The sequence below is a fragment of the Prunus mume genome, linkage group LG6 (genome assembly GCF_029339155.1).
Source record: "Prunus mume cultivar Tortuosa linkage group LG6, ASM2933915v1, whole genome shotgun sequence".
Classification (NCBI taxonomy): domain Eukaryota; kingdom Viridiplantae; phylum Streptophyta; class Magnoliopsida; order Rosales; family Rosaceae; genus Prunus; species Prunus mume.
In genome coordinates, this window is record NC_142703.1 from 1,113,340 (window position 1) to 1,130,051 (window position 16,712).

A 16,712-nucleotide genomic window follows, 5' to 3' on the forward strand; every position below is an offset into this window, starting at 1 on the left:
AAAAAACCCTAAACACCCAATAGGACATCAAAATAATTTAATAATCAAAATAAAATTCAATAGGGGCAATTGTCATTTTTTGAGTTTTTTTTGGGTTTGTTTATAGAAATTAAATGGTGTAGGGTTTATCTCTATCATTAGTGCTAAGAATAAATATATGACTAAATATCTCTAAAAAAAATTGATGGAGTTAGTTTCACCATAAAACAATGCAATGAATGTTTTCTGATGAAAACATGGGAAATCCATACCAGAAAGGTGCTATGGGTTTCATTTCCCCCTACCATGCTTTTATTGAAATATGAAAATTAGAATTATTATGATTTTGAACTTTTCATGCGTTTATTAAAATATGGGTATTTAAAATATTCGTATTCTTGGTTTCCTCTACATTTAGTAACACATAAAAATCTAAAAGTATGCGTGTTCTACATTACAATTTGTAATTCAATATTTTAAAAATCATGCATTAGATTTATTATTAGGAGGAGTAGTCAATCCTATTCTCATTCATTCTCTCTCCTATTGGTGATGTTGTCCATTTTAAATCAGTTACAAGAAATATTGCATTCTCAAAAATACACTTATAAAATACGAGAATGAAATTTTACACTCCAATAACCAAACCTGCCCTATGGTAGTATAAAAACAATTATTTAAAAAAACACTACTTTTTGGAAATAAAGAACGGGTGCTCAAAGGCTTTTCTAAGCTGCACACAAGTCGTGGTCAAATTAGGTCACCAATCTTGAAGCTTGACTGACTAAAGATGAAACTTACATAAATCAAAGCATCAAATGCTAAAGTCAAGGCTGAGTTGTGGATTCCACGCACCATTTATCATTTCAATACACAAATTTTGTTTTTCCTGCTCACGGAACTGGTCGGTATACACACTTCCTTTCTATGATATTTGCTTAGGTGTGAACTCTTTTCGGATCTTTTATGTCGATCCACTTGACTTTTATTCATTACATGCCAAAGTTAGGAACGATAAGGAGGTTTTCTCATTCACACACAGTACTAAGGTGTCATAAAGGTTCAAACTTAAGATCACTAGTCTACAATTCAAGCCCTCACCACTAGGCTAGACTCATTAACAATAATTAAGAGTTGACACGTCACATTTATAAATAAAAAAAGTAATTATCTCATACTTACAACAACAACAACAACAACAACAAAATTTTTTGCCTAAAGGTCCTAGGTTTGGAGCAAATGACTCATTAGTGTAGTGGTTTTCGAGTCATAGCATATGCTTAGTGTGTGTGAGTTTAGTATTCTACCGCCTCTCTCAATAAGAATGGTCTTTTAAAAAAAAATGATACCTAAAAGTCTTTCAATGTTTATGCATCATTTTCATTGTTTCTTTTTCTTTCAATGTTTATGCGTCTTCCAAAATGTCTAGAGAGATACATTTCTTTTCTCACCTAACAATCTCTTTTCCCACATCGAAATCAGTTCTTGCCAATTCCCCAAAGTCCAGCCCTCAAACTACGGTACCACTTCAAAAGGATTTGCAAATCGTATATCAGAACCAATGCTTGCCAATTCCTTTTGAAAACCAATTCATGCCAATCCGTGCAAATCCAATCCCCCAAAGTGCTGTTCCGCAACCAATTACGCATATCAATTATGGGCAAAACATATAAACCATATTACTGCCCAATATTGATCAAATTGGTGGTGACACCACCAATTATATATTTTGTAATGATTAAAAAAAATTTGTAATTTTCAATTGGAAAGGAAAGAGTGATAATTGCAAAGATATTAAAAAGAGGACAGAAAGAGAGAAGGGACGGTGTATAAGTTTCACGTTGGTTGCTTTTTTTAAATGTGAGGTGTCAATTCTTAAACCTTATGATGAAATTTAAGGATCCAAATCCACTGCTATTATTTTCTCTATTATAATCTACTTGACTTTCATTCTCCACATGTCACCTTATTAAAAATTAAATCTAAGGAATTTAAACTTGACACATCATCCTAAAAATAAAAAATCAATTTACTCCTAATTTAAAATGGATTAAAAAGCCCTAACTTGACTAACTCTAACTTAACGTCTTTACTTTTTCCTTTCTTTTTCTTTTTCTTCCTTCTCTGCATGTCTACCCCTAAAAATCTGAGTGCTTATCCATCTTTTCTTTCCCTAATTTCCTCTATCAAAAGAAAATATGTCCGTTGCAGATGATGAGTATGGTTCCAAATTTCTCCCAAGCTATAGTTTTTCTGGGTTATTATTGTTTGTGCAAATAATCTCGCGGGAGAATATTCGCTCCTAGATCCTTCAACCTTCGATCTTCCTTCTCTCTCTTCCTCGATTCCTGTAAAAAAAGTAAAAAGACTGGAGTAAATAGACCACACCCAGGGTATTGGCTAAAGGCCCTCCGATGCCTAAGTTAGTTCAAGTGTTTGTAGGAAAACAATAGTTAAGCAAAGGGTATGGAGTTTATGTATGGTGTGAACCGGGCGGCCGGAGCCGTGTGTGATGGCCGAGCCATGTGTGGTGGCCGGATGTGGAGAAAATATGGAGAGTGAAGAGGGAGAGAGAGCTTCGGGTATTTTTTTCGGGTCTTAGAAGTAGGTTTAAATGTACCTTGAATAATGAATGAGGTCGTCTATTTATAGGAGCCTCATGGCTAGAGTTTCGTAGAGAATATGCTGAGTTTATTCTCTACCCAAATTCGAAGGGATTGAGTCGGACTTTAGATAATATCTAATTTAATGATATTATCTTCTCTTTATTGAAGATAATATCTTAATTAAATGATATTATCTTTTTTTTATGAAGATAATATCTAAACTAATGATATTATCTTCTCTTTATTAGGATAATATCTAAATTAATAGTATTATCTTATTAAATAAAGATAATATCCCATTAATTAAGATATTTATCCGAATTAATTAATTGGTCAGATAAACTGGTTCAATTAATTAATTTCAGAGATAATCTTCTTTTTCACGTGGCGTGCCCTGATTGGAGATGAAAATATATGCTCCCACAATTATGTTATTTGATGCTTGCAATGACTTTTGTTTTTGTTCCCCTGAGAGCCTATTTGGTCTCTTCGTATCATGTACACTTTGCCTTTAATTTGGGCTTCTATGGTATTATCAGTTCATTACAACCGAAAAAAGGAAGGAAAAAGGTATTGTACTACCTTGCATGATCGAGAGCACTGCTCTTGACAACCGATAACAAAAGTTATTGAAGGACCAGCTTCCATAAGGTTTATTTCTTAAATTTAGGATTATAATTACGATAATTACATGAGATGATAGGACATACGGGAAGATGAGATTTTTTTTTTGTCTTCTTTTGATAGAGGAAATTGGGGAAAGAAAATACTGATGACGAGGGTGGTTTCAAAGTAGTGATTCCTTTAACGGAAGTTTATTTTTCAACATTTTGAAAGTTTGAATGTTCTTCATGTTTTTTGACAAATTTTATTTTTTTCCACTATATTTTTCTTGATTCAAATAGTGCTTGTGTTTTATTTTCTTCAGTTTAATTACCTTGAGAACTTTTAATGTAAAATTTCTATGACTACATAGTCAAAGATGAATATCATTTTCTCTGCATGCTTCTTGCATTCTCAATTGGTGAGCCATTTCAGTTAGGTTTTAGGGGGGAGACGTGCATTGAAGGAATACTAAGAAGAAGAAAATGTAGAGACGTTAAGTTAGAGTCAGTCATTAGGGCTTTTTAATCCATTTTAAATTAGGAGTAAATTGAGTTTTTATTTGAAGGATGATGTGTCAAGTTTAAATCTCTTAGATTAAATTTTGATGAGATAGCATGTAGAGAACGAAAGTCAAGAAAATAATGACAGAAAAAATCATAGCAGAGGATCCGGATCCGAAATGTAAATGAGGTGACACGTAAGCATATGCATATCCTAGCAGAGGAAATCCAAGCAAAGAATCGAGATCCATTTATCACTTCACTAGTCTCGCCAACACATATTTTTATTTACAAACAACTTTGTTGAATATGAAATCTTATTTCATTTAGTTTTTTAATTTATGTGCATTCCAATATTTAATTTATGCGAATTTGTCCTCTTGAAGTAGTTATATTTTGATTTTTTTTATAAATGAGGTCAATTTTAGTTTATTTGAAAATGCAACCATAAGGTCATTTATATTTATATATATAGATATCAGTCAAATTAATCCAAAAAAATAAAAAATACAATATGGCAATTTTCACGTGGATAGAACAACAGCATCACACCAAATATCCACATGTTGTCTCATGGATGCAAATCAATATAAAACTTCTAATTCGAGCTCCATATATTTGAATACATTTTTATTATATGTTCACTAGATTCTTGTTAATTACACAAATATATGTGATTAGAGTAGAAGTTATGGCATGAGTGAGGATTTTTGTTTCTTGAATTGCCTCTAGTTTTGAAAAATCTGTTATGCGAAGTAATATTATTTATGAGTTGTTTTACTCTTTAGATAAATGTTACCTGAACTTATACCTTAGTTTCAATTTGTTACATTAAAGAAAAATTTAAGAGAAATGTCATCTTAATTTTTCAAAATTCATGATTTGTCATCTGACTTTAACATTATCCAATTTTTCATACATTTTTAATGGTATTTTAGTCTTTCCATTTTCAAGGGTATTTTAAAAATGGAAAAATCATAATTAAAAAAATTGTATATCTTTTAAACAATTAAGATTGAAAAAAAAAAATCTCACATTCCCTCCTTCCCATACGCCACCTGCATCTCCAACCAACCCCATCTACCTTGAAATCCATTCCCACTTCCCTCTTCACACAGCCCCTTCCTACATTCCTCCTTTCCCTCTTCCCCTTCCTCCTCTCTCTTCCATGGAACACCTACCCTCCTACACAAATTCCCTCAGCCCACCCAAACAAGGGCGAAATCAGGAATTTTTATAGGTCTGGGCAAATTATTTTTTTTTCTCTGGCTTCTTCTATATTACAATAAAATCTTCAATTAGTCTAGAGAAATTAGAAACCAAACAAGTTGATTATTGGCTTTGTGGAATAAAATACAATCAGTGTTTGTAGCTTTATTTGTGGGAGTATATGGGTTACGTAGCTAAAATTTGCGAGGGCACAAAAAATAATAATTTATATTTGCTTATATATATATATATATGTGTAATGATCAGAAAAAATATATATATGTATGCCAACAGAGAGAGAAGACTAAAAAATCAAGAGAGAGAGCAGAGGCATCCGTATGCCAACAGATCTTTTTTCTTTTCAGATTCTCTATGAAAACTGACTTGGTAGTCTACATTAATTGTTTTCCAATAAGCAGACGGAGCAAACTCTTGAAATTGAAAGAACTTTTTTTGCGTGTGTGTTTCTCTCTCTCTCTTCGAAACCAAAAATGAGTTGGAAAACAAAGCCATTTTGAGAAGTTGAAACTCACTGATTCTTCCCTCACAGAATCAACAGCACCCATCGACATACAGCAACATCTAAAATGTAGGTTTTATTGTTCTTTGTCTTCGAACATTTTTCCCAATTGATGAACACTGCAGACATTTTTCCTCACATTATTATCTTCGAACATTACAAAATGGGAAGATTCATGACGGAAAATGGCTAGTTTACTCAAAGGAGTTGGTGCATATGGGGAGACACTGTCTTAAATCATCTTTTGTTATTTTGTAGGTGCATATGATCTGGTTTGCTATAATTAATTGTGGAAGATATTAGGGGTGAAGCATGTGGACAGGCACTTGAAAGTTAATTTATTGAAAGTTTTCAATATTAATAGTTGAATTGAATTTTCAAAAAAAGGGTCCTAATAAGACCCAACGTGTTCTTCATTGCCTTTTGTAAACTCTTATAATTTGAATAAAATGGCACACATGTTTACGTATCAGTAATGGGAATGAGAGGAAAGTGAATGATTTCCATTCCTCACTTCTCCTGCATTTATTTGCAATCAGGAATGAAAAAATAAGTAGGCCCCCTCAAAATCCGTAATCACATTCCCTCAAAACTATGAATCAAATCAACTAGGGGGGAGTAGTTGATATGATTCTCATTCCTATTTTCTCTTAATAACTTCCAAAAATACCCTTATCACTTTACCATAATTCTAAAATTAATTTGGATTCTGATTCATGCAAATTAGTAAACAATAACAATGGGAATCAATCTCATTCCATTGCTAATTCCATGTGTTTAGTAAACAGCTTAATGAGAATGATTCTTCCCATACTAATTCAGTAGTTCTGCGATTCCTAAATTCTTTGATTCCTTAGTTTCTCAATTACTGATACGTAAACATGCGTTTTGCCTTGGGCCTTCAATCACCTGTACATTCAACCCCTCCCCTTACATAAAAATAATTCAAAATATCACCCTTATCACAAAAGATAACTTTTTTTTTTTATAAAATTAAACATGAGTGTTAATTTGGAGATATGATATAAATTTATAATAGAAGAGAAAATGACATCGAAAATTGAGTGTGCTTCTTTACTCCCTGTATTTTTCACAGTTTCATTTCCTTTTTCTTTTTTTTTTTCTTTTTTTTTTCACTCTTTGCTCCATATGGCAGAGAAAAATGACATTGGAATATGCTCCTTGCTTGGCCTAGCTATTGCTTTGGTTGAATTTTAGGTCTTAGGTGCACTCTATTTACTTTATCTTATTTTTGTACCAAAGCTATTCTAATTCTTACTTAACTTCCTCAATCGAGCTCTTCTTCATATAAGATCTAAGGTTTTTTAGTGTAAGATCCAATTATTTATTGGGAGATTCACTATTATGCCCAATATAGGGGCCCCAATCATTTTTAAAAAATATATATCCATGAAATAGACTTTAGAAACACACTCAAAATCCATTTACAAACATAAAAAAAGAGGCTTCGAACTTCCTATAAATTACAAAATTGTCATCGATTTTTGAAAACAAGCCCAACCCCAAAACCTCATAAAAATTCCAAAACACTAAACAGGGCATCAAAGTAATTTAATAATCAAAATTAAATTCAATATAGCAAGCTGTAATTTTTTGGGTTTGTTTATCGAAATTAAATGGTGTAGGATTTATTTATATCACTAGTGCTAAGAATGAGCATATAACTAAATATCTCGTATTTATTTATTTATAAGAATGTCCAAGTATAATGTAAAGTTATTTATTTATTTACTTTTTGCTTGGACATCAGATTCTAAATAAGATTCTTCTTGTTAAATTTGCAAGGCAGTCAAATGAGCATAGGAATTGTAATAAGATTCTTCTTGCTCCTTCTGCTTTGTTTATATTCTGAGGATACAATGTGGGTTAAAAATAGGGAGTTTCACTAAAACACCCAAAATGGGGTCTGAAATTATAAAAAAAACCCAAGCACTATTTAAACATATAAACACACCCAAAACCCATCATTACACACACTCAAAACCCATTTATAAACACACCCAAAAAGTTGACTTTGGGGTTGATTTTGGGTGTGTTTCTATGTTTAAATAGTGTTTGGGTTTTTTTATAAATACATGTCTAGGATTGGGTTTATTTATAAATTTGTATTAAAAATACCACTTAGGGGTTTGTTTTTAATAACCACATTATAAATGTATTATTACATAAAGATGAAAAAATAGAAAGGCCAAAAATACAAATATGAAAGAATACAAGGGCATAAAATTCAAATCCCAAAAGGTGTGCATACGATACAATACAACTTCTGGAAAGCTCTGTGGCTTTGCCCAATGTCTCCTTCAATCGTAAAAGACGGCTTTGTCTTTATTTGTTTATTTTATAATTTATGTATTATTTTATTTTGGGTTGCTTGAAAAGACGGCTTTGTCTTAAATAGAACGAGCATATTAACATTTGTAATATTATATTAATAATAAATAAATAAAAGTGCTATTTATTTTAATTTATATTATTTTTGCGGTGTTTATGCTTTTCTCGACAGCTATTTTGCGTTTTTAACTTTTTAAATTTTCTAAATGCTTATAATTCCTTTTGACTTCCTTTCCCGAATCTGCCATATTCAAATTTCAATCCCAGCAGGCGCCCAGCGGGGCCCACCTTTCTTGAGGGCAGCATTCAACTACAAACCGACCATTGTACGCTTCACGTAAATCAACGTGGCAGAGTGTGATTAGGCGCAGAGCTGTATTCTTGGGGAGGTGCTTTTGTTGTAGCAGTCAATGATTGGGGAGCCGGGACAGTATGGCGTGGTAGTTGGCCACGTGGAGGTAGATATGTTCTTTTGGTCATTTCAGCTACAGTACAATTACTAATTTACCCATTTGCGTGACAAATGGAAATTGTTGTATGACGTGGCATTTGGTGACAAGGTCAGGAAATCAAATTATTGACCCTTCATTTTCGATTTTTCTTTTTAGTAATAATTGATCCTTCAACTCCTCATAATTGGCTCAATAATAAGGATCACAATTTTTCTTGCGGATTTGAGTTTTTGCGGGACTTCATCCCTAATGAGTCGGGTATGGAGGAAAAAAATTGAGTATGGGAATGGATTTGGGGAAATTTTTGGTTATAGTGTCCAGGGATGAGATGATGTTTAATCCCAACCCTAAACCTCCCTTGTTTAGTGTGTATATATATATATGATCAAATTTACTTTTTATATAATATATTATATATTATTAGACTTACTCTCATAAAAAATTTATACTCCACATATTATGGTACTATTAGAGCTGGCAGTGAGTCGTGTTATGTTGGGATAATAAACGTGTCAAGTGTGAGAGCAAATATTTAGGCAACCAATCATGAGACGCCACGTGGACAATGAGAATATTTCTTAGGTCAACAATTGTGCTCCATTTAATTGGCCAATTGTTTAGACCTAAAATATGAATAATACCATAAATTAGGGATTTGATTTTCATTAAATCTCTAATTGATCCAATCTCTCCATTAAAGGGGGAGAATGGAAAATTCTCTGAAAAACCCTAGAAGGCACTCTCTCGCCTACAAAATTCCATATTTCTCACGCCACTCTCTCCCCTATCCCCTCTCCCTCACTACTCTAACCATCCTCACACGACTCCAACCACTTGGTTCTCTTGTACCATAGAGAAAACTCCGACCTTCTCTATTATTTTCGTATCTTTCTCAAGATCATTTAACTTTGGCATCGGAGGGCCTTTGGCCAACACCCCCAGACTGTGGTTTATTTACTCCAACCTTTTTAGCAGGAATCATGTAGGAAGAGAAAGAAGGAAGCTCGAAGGGTGAAGAATCTCTTGCGAATACTCTTTCTTGAGAATTTTGCACGAACATTTTGGTGCTTACATTAAGAGCATTGAGTTATATTCAACACGTTGCTCTCGAATCTAAGGAATCCATTTCTTTCAATTCATCACTCAACTGAAACCTTCGAAACAACCATGGTTGAAAGCAAGTGCACGAGAAGCAAGACCGCCGCGACGGCTCCGAGCTTCCACGGTTGCGACATTAAGGCAATACTACGACGCGCAACTCGAGGCAACCACCACTTTCCGCTGCTGAGACTGCGGCTCAACCTCCTAGTATGGACAACTTTCTCTTCAAGTTAGAAACTTTGGTCTCATGACGCTTTCGCTTGGTCGAGAGCAGGTCTGACAAAGCAACATTCTTCTTTTCCAGCTTTTCAAGTTATGTTGGAGAAGGAACAACGGTAGATGAGCTCTAGATAGCCTCAACAACGAAAATCACTCATCTTTGAAGCTTAGCAAGAGCTTCATTCTTCTTCTCTTTTGGAGAAAGGCTTGGAAAGGAGCCAAGATCGCCAACCTACCACATGTGATCTACTAGCCCAACACAAGCATAAGAGCTTCCCAAAAAGTTACTCTTGAGCAAATCAGGTGAACACATGTCCCCATCATGACTAGGCTTGGCCTTCCTCGGCAGATCATCACGACTCTTAGCTCAAGTAGATGACTTTTTCACTGCCTGCATCATCGTCATCCTCGCTTCAAAGGGAGTCAATAATGTTGGACCTGCTCCACCCTTGGACTCTCATATTTCAGCAGATGGCACGTATTTGCTAAGCAAAGAAGCAGCCTTCTCAGTTCGATCTTCCTCCTTAGATTGGTGTAGACAACCCGAGTTTTTATGAGAAAGGTCAATAGCTCTTTGTTTCTCACAGAAGAACCAGACCTGGCACCAACATCTTTGCAGGGCAGATCGCCGATGTTGGACTTCTCAGCTGAAGACTTGAGCATTGCATCCCTGAAATTTCGCATGCCATGCACCTTCTTACTATCAACGTCCATGACCTGCTTAACTCTAGCAGACGACGAAGTAGTATTCTTGCTTGGGTCCTCTTAGCAGAGGACCTCCTTTGAAGAAGGCTTCACCACTACGGAAGGAAGACGAGGCTTCTTCTTCAAGGAGACGTCTCCCTTGCTCGTGAGTTCACGACCTCATCCCTCGGAAGCTCAAGAATTGCCTTCCTCTTCCCAGAAAAGTTGGTCGAAGAGTCCGCCTATTTGACGGGCTGATCATCTTAGTCCGAGTCATACTGCTTCCATCTTTCCACGTCCCTAATCGAGGGTACCACTGACTTTCTTTCAGTGTTCGCTCAACAGCTAGTGTCATTTGCGAAATTAAGCATGGATGTTCAAGGCTCGAAGAACATTGGCCATATCCAGAGATTACCAAACAATTTAATTTTTGTGTACTAATTTACCCGAGTTTTTGTTCGCTTTAGGATATTCACACTGAGGAGATTATTGGTCGTGGTACTAAGCCATGTGGGCTTTATTATGTGGATGACTTCAGTCTCGGCATGGCTAACAATGTGTGGCATCCCTCTAATAGCAAACCAAAGCAAATCTGATTGTGGCACCGTTGATTAGGATATCCATCTTTTAGTTACATGAAGCATCTTCTGCTGGATTTATTCTTTGATTTCAAGTTCTTCGACTTCAAATGTGACACATGTATTTTGGCCAAGAGTCATCATGTGACATATCCGTTGAGTACGAGCAAGTGTACTACTCTATTTACGTTAATTCACTCTTATATCTGGGGACCCTCACATTTACATTAATTCACTCTGATGCCAAAAAAGCCTGTCACTCGAAAGGGCTTGGACTCACACCTCTTAGGGGTAGGGCAATTTTACAAGTCTAATGTAGGCTTGCTCATTTCCCTATCGTTGGCACTCCCACTAACCGTTAGAGAGAGTGCCAACCAAAAGAGATGTTTTATATTCTATTAATAGGGATAATTAATTATAATTAAGACAATTAATGACATAATTGAAAATAAATATGAAGATAAATGACATGTATTGTAATTTAGTTAATAATACTAGGACAAATCTATCTTACATGTGAAGGGAATATTGGGGGAATGATATTGTGTAGAGATTTCTAAAAACTCTACAACCAAACATTGAGAGTATAAATCAAGCAAGCCATATCTAAATGAAATCAAAGTAGGAGCGGAAGCATTAAATAAACTATGGATTCATGCAAGTCTCATTTGGTTCCAATCTTTATAAGTCTATGAAAGTGTGCGCCAAAGACTCTCTAAATCCTATTTGAGAGAAAAATTAGATGTTCATACCCTTGGAGCGAATCTTGAAACCAAGAATGATGTTCAAGTAGAGGGAGTGGTACCTTTGTTGTTGTCTCTCCATTTGATGTTGATTCTCCACCTTGTAGCTCTCCAAATAGGTACAAAGATATGCACATCCCTGAAGCTCTTTACTAAGGATTGAATGGAATGAGAGAATGAGTAGACAACAAATGAAGAGTGGTGCTAGCACCCTCACTTGATGTGACAGATTGAAAGGGTTAGGGAGAGAGAGCTTGATGTTTTCTCTCTTCCAATTTCACCAACTTGAAAACCCTTGGATGATAGGATTCCATAGCTACACACTTATAGGACAAAAAATGTCACAAGAGTGACAAAATGCCCCCAAACCCTAGTGTAGCCACACACCCCTTTGTGTGTCATCTTTTGCTATCTTGGTCTAACACATTAATCCTATAATGTGTCACATATGTGCCTAAGTCCATATGATCAAATCCCTTTTGAATTTCCAAGTCATATGAGACCTTTAATTAAAGTTTCATAACTTTAATTGAACAATCAAATTAATCTAATCAATTGAATTACTCTAGTGACTTGACTAATTCAATCACTCACTTGTCCACTTGTCTAACGAGTGTTGGTCCCAGTCATTCTTAGTTAACTGTGTCAAGTGTCGAGTCAACCATTTGACCTTTGACCTTTGACTTTTGACTTTGACCTTTGACTTTCACATTGACTTTGACCAAGTCGCAAAATCATTCATTTTCTTCATAATTTCCCAATCGATTCCTTTTCAGTGTGTGATCTTATAGGTTCTAATTAGCGAGGCAGTGAGTATGAATGATTCATTCTGAATCAAGTGTGAATTGTATCCCTGCATACAATTCTCCATATTGGTGAAGACTAATTATAATTAGTCCTTACAGGGCTTCCACAAGCCATGAGTGACACCTAGCAGTATGTCATGGCTACCCAAGCTAAAAAGAATTCATTTAGAGAACCTAATCAGTTTGTGATTACAATGCAATTCGATCCTTCTCTAATTCAATACTCTATGTCATATTCTCGGGATATGGTAAACTCGTGTCAAAATCTCTAATATGACACTCTAAATTATATGATTAAATTTGATGAAATTGCAAACGTTCTTGTTTCAATTTCCATCCAATACTTTGGCCAAAGATTCACAAATCATATATTTAGAGTATTCTCTCTTCTTACTAAGAGCATATATTCCTTGTTGTACATTCACCTGTCTTTGCGTACGCGCTGAGAATCATGAGGAACACCTTTAAGTTATATAATTTTGATACGACTGTATAGTGCTCTCAAAGAGAAATAACATATACACATGACAATTGTGATGTTTTAGGTCCAAGGATTAATTTGCATTATGACAACTTAGAATTCTTTGTTTGACATTTGTGAGTAAGACTTCCATACAAGAATTCTAGAGTTAATCACGTTCAGTGGACTCCATCTTCTATCGAGCACCTACACATATGTCTTAGTGTCTCTACACGAATGATTTGAGACTAGTTATCATCCCAATTGAGCAGACATAATGTGTATCAGTCTTTGTGGGTCACCATTGTCTAATTGGTGATCCTATGACCAAGAACATTTTAGGATACAATATTTATACGTATGGAAAGGTCTCGTGCATCTAACTTCTTTAGACCACTTTCCATTTATATCTTAATCCATGGACTTGTTACTTTATGTACGTTATGTATCTAAAGCAACGTTCCTGCCCCTTTGATTATTATATATTATTTCCTTAGAATTATCCATTTTATAATGGCTTCTAGGGCATATATCTAACAACATGACCACCTATTTTAAATTTGGGTTTTAAGTAAATATTTAAAAGTAGGTGGGCATCTTTCTAGGATATATTAGTTGTAAGGGCCTATATTGGAAGAACCTTAAAAAAAAAAAAACTCTAGTTTCTTCCAAGTCTTCTGTTCTTTTTACTTCCAACATTAGAAGTTGCATCCCTTAATCAAATTGACTGTCAAATTTGAATTTGAAGCATGCCTCGTGTAGCTTTGATTTTGCGTGAGTTGGGGGCGTGGAAGGACACATGAAACTCTCTCACTATGATTTACTTTGGAATTGGATGGTGCTTAAACAAAAACTCTAATGAACAGAGCTGTTTGTTGATATAAAATATGGATGGCTACAATGATGGTGCTCAAAAAACTTTGACCAAGCCTAAAAGTTTCTTGATGATATAGCTACGTGAAAACCTAAGAAAACAATGACAATTTAACTAAGTCTAGTTTAAGAGGAAATTTAAATAGCATTTTGCTTTGATTTTTGGCTGAGATGTTGAGTGTCCTAAAAAACGAAGTCTGATCTTCTATTTATAGGCGAACATTGTTGCCTTCAAAAGTTGTCGAGCCCTGTGGCCATAACCCAACTTGTTGCGTAAGCCGCCTTCTCGCCATCACGTCATGCCTCGATCACTAGTTTCGAGGTTCATATTTCTATATAAGTTTTCTTTGTGAATTTTGAGGCTTCCAAACTAAGTTGCACAAGTTCCAAAAACTAATTAAACGCCGCATCATCCTTTTTGCCTTCTGCATGGTGCATTGCTCAAGATTCCTCATGTGATTCTGTTTTCCAAAAGTCAGTTCTCACAATTTTTACTCAGTGAGGTTCAAATTGCTGAGCCTTGATTTTGATCGAGCTTCATCGTAAAATCTGGATGGGTCCAAAGTTTGGGCAGTTTGTTTTTCACTATTAGGCTGAGACCTCGGCCCACAAGCTTTTGGATCATAAAGACAAATTTGGTTTGGCAGTTTGGACTTCCTTTGCATATTGGGCCAACACCGGCTACTTGGGCCGAATCCATTGCATTACAGACGTGGATTTTTGGGCTATATCCCTTAGTTTCTCTTCTAGGTCCAACACTATATTAATAGGCTTTTTCCACGTCATTTCTACTATGTGGACCCAAGGGGAAAAATTTCTGGTATAAAAACTAGGGGCATATTCGATAATGTTTTAAGACCCCGTTTTCCTTTTTCATTTCCTGTTTTTTAGCATACACGTTCGGTGGATCGTTTTCGTTTTCCCTCACAAAATGTTTTATGAAAACAAATATATTTGGATTGAATTTGGATTGTAATTTATATGTTATTGAAGTTAGATTGAATTTGAATTGTAATTTATATTTTGTTGAAGTTGGATTCATTTTGATGTGTTGAAAGCTTGTTAGAAGCTCAAATTTGGGGTATGTCAATAATATAAATACATTTTGGGTAGGTATGTAAAAAAATTATAAAATAAAATTTTGGGTCATGCCCAAATTGGAACCTCAAGAATCGAACCGGATCGGATAGGTCCGGGTTGGTTCGGATTTATGTATGGATTTGTAGCAGAATGGGTCCAAACCGAACTGGTTTGCATTTTCGGTTCAGGTTCCATTTTTTTAAAAGAAAATCGGTCCAAACCGAACTGTGCCCACCCCTAGTGGAAACCATCTCCTCCAACTCAGACCCATTGTCTTCAACAGCCACTGCTGACCTTAAGTTCAGGCTGGTCTACCCATTCTAATATGCCGTGCTAATGCCGCCGATTGATGCTGGAGAACCACCAAACAGTGAAACCAGGAAGAGAGAAGAGACAAATGAATTTTTTTATATAGAGAGTAGGGGCAGATACAGTACATCAAGGTAGGACCTAGGAAGGAAGAAGAAAAGAGAAAGAAGAGAAGAGGAAGAAAAAGAAACAGGGCTAGGGGAAGGAAGAAGAGAGGAGAGGAAGAAAGAAAAAAAAAACGTGGTCTGGGAAGGAAGAAGAAAGAGAAAGGAGAAAAAGGAGAAAAAAAAAGTAGATAAGATAATTTTACCCTTTAAAAAACATTAGAATTTTACTTGTTAAATTATATATTTTTTATTGTTTATAATAATTTCAGCCTTTAAAAAATATCAAATTTTTTTGGGTTAAATTATTCATTATTCATTGTTTATGTTACTAGACACGTTTTCACTATTTTTGTTTTATGAGACTACATTCTAATTAAGCTATTAGACGTGTTCTCAAATCCTGAAAATGCAAATTCATTTTCTCGTTTTCCTTCTTTGAAAATGTTCTCCAAAAACGTTACCAGAAGGGCCCCAATATTTCATTCATTTTATATTGTCTAGTTTTTCTTCCATGTACATATCATAGATGTTTGGTTTTCACTTGAGCATGTTATAAATCATTTTGGACTATTGATCACGTTGATACTTGCACAATGAAACCAATCGGTCAAAGGCGTTGAGAGATGTTACGTATATTGATAAAACACAATCTATGACATCAAAAGACTTAACACATTGATCAATATTTTTTGCATCTCCTTTTGACAGACCAACATGATAGATGCCATGAATGAGGAACATTTGAAGGAATACTCAATGAACATACCAGATGAGTTGAAGACAATGAAGATCCACAAAAGTAACAACTCTAAGCAAATCACCTATGCTTTTTCTACATCCACAATTGTACGCTTTTAATTTTAACAAGTGTCGTGTAATTGCATATCCAAAGGGAAACAACTAAATGCTCAACCTCTAATAGCATTATGGCTTCAGTTTGGCAGTTCCACAAGGAAGAGGAACAATAGGTACAAAAGCAGTTGTTAGAATTTTAGGACATAGATAAATGAAATGTGTAATTGTTTGTTTAAATCATACTTGTCGTTGGCTTGTTTATATGGTACATAGAATTGTGCATTTCATGAAAAGAATTTAATTGAAAACTACAAAACAAAGTCGGTATAGCGTTCGTATTGTGAATGTAACGACTAGCTAATGCACTTGCTTATGAATCTCTTATATTTAATGGGAGTGTTAGTTGGATTGGCCTTGACTTTCGTGTGCTTCCAAGTGGTTATGAGTTCGAGTATACAACTATGTGTGAGTTTCCCCCTTCTTCCTTCCTAACTATGGCCAAAAGAAAAAAAAAACTCGTATAATCATCCTCAATAAATAAAGTATCAAGTTCTATCCATTAAAAAAAAAAAAGCAAAAACAAAAACAAAATTGAAAGAGTTCATGTTTCACAAAAAAATAGCTTCCTTTCAAAATTTGGAAAGGGTTAACAATTGATTTACCCTTGAATTTGTACGCTACTTTCAATTTCACCCCTGTCGTCTAAATCTTCAAAATTTCATCCAATTTTATG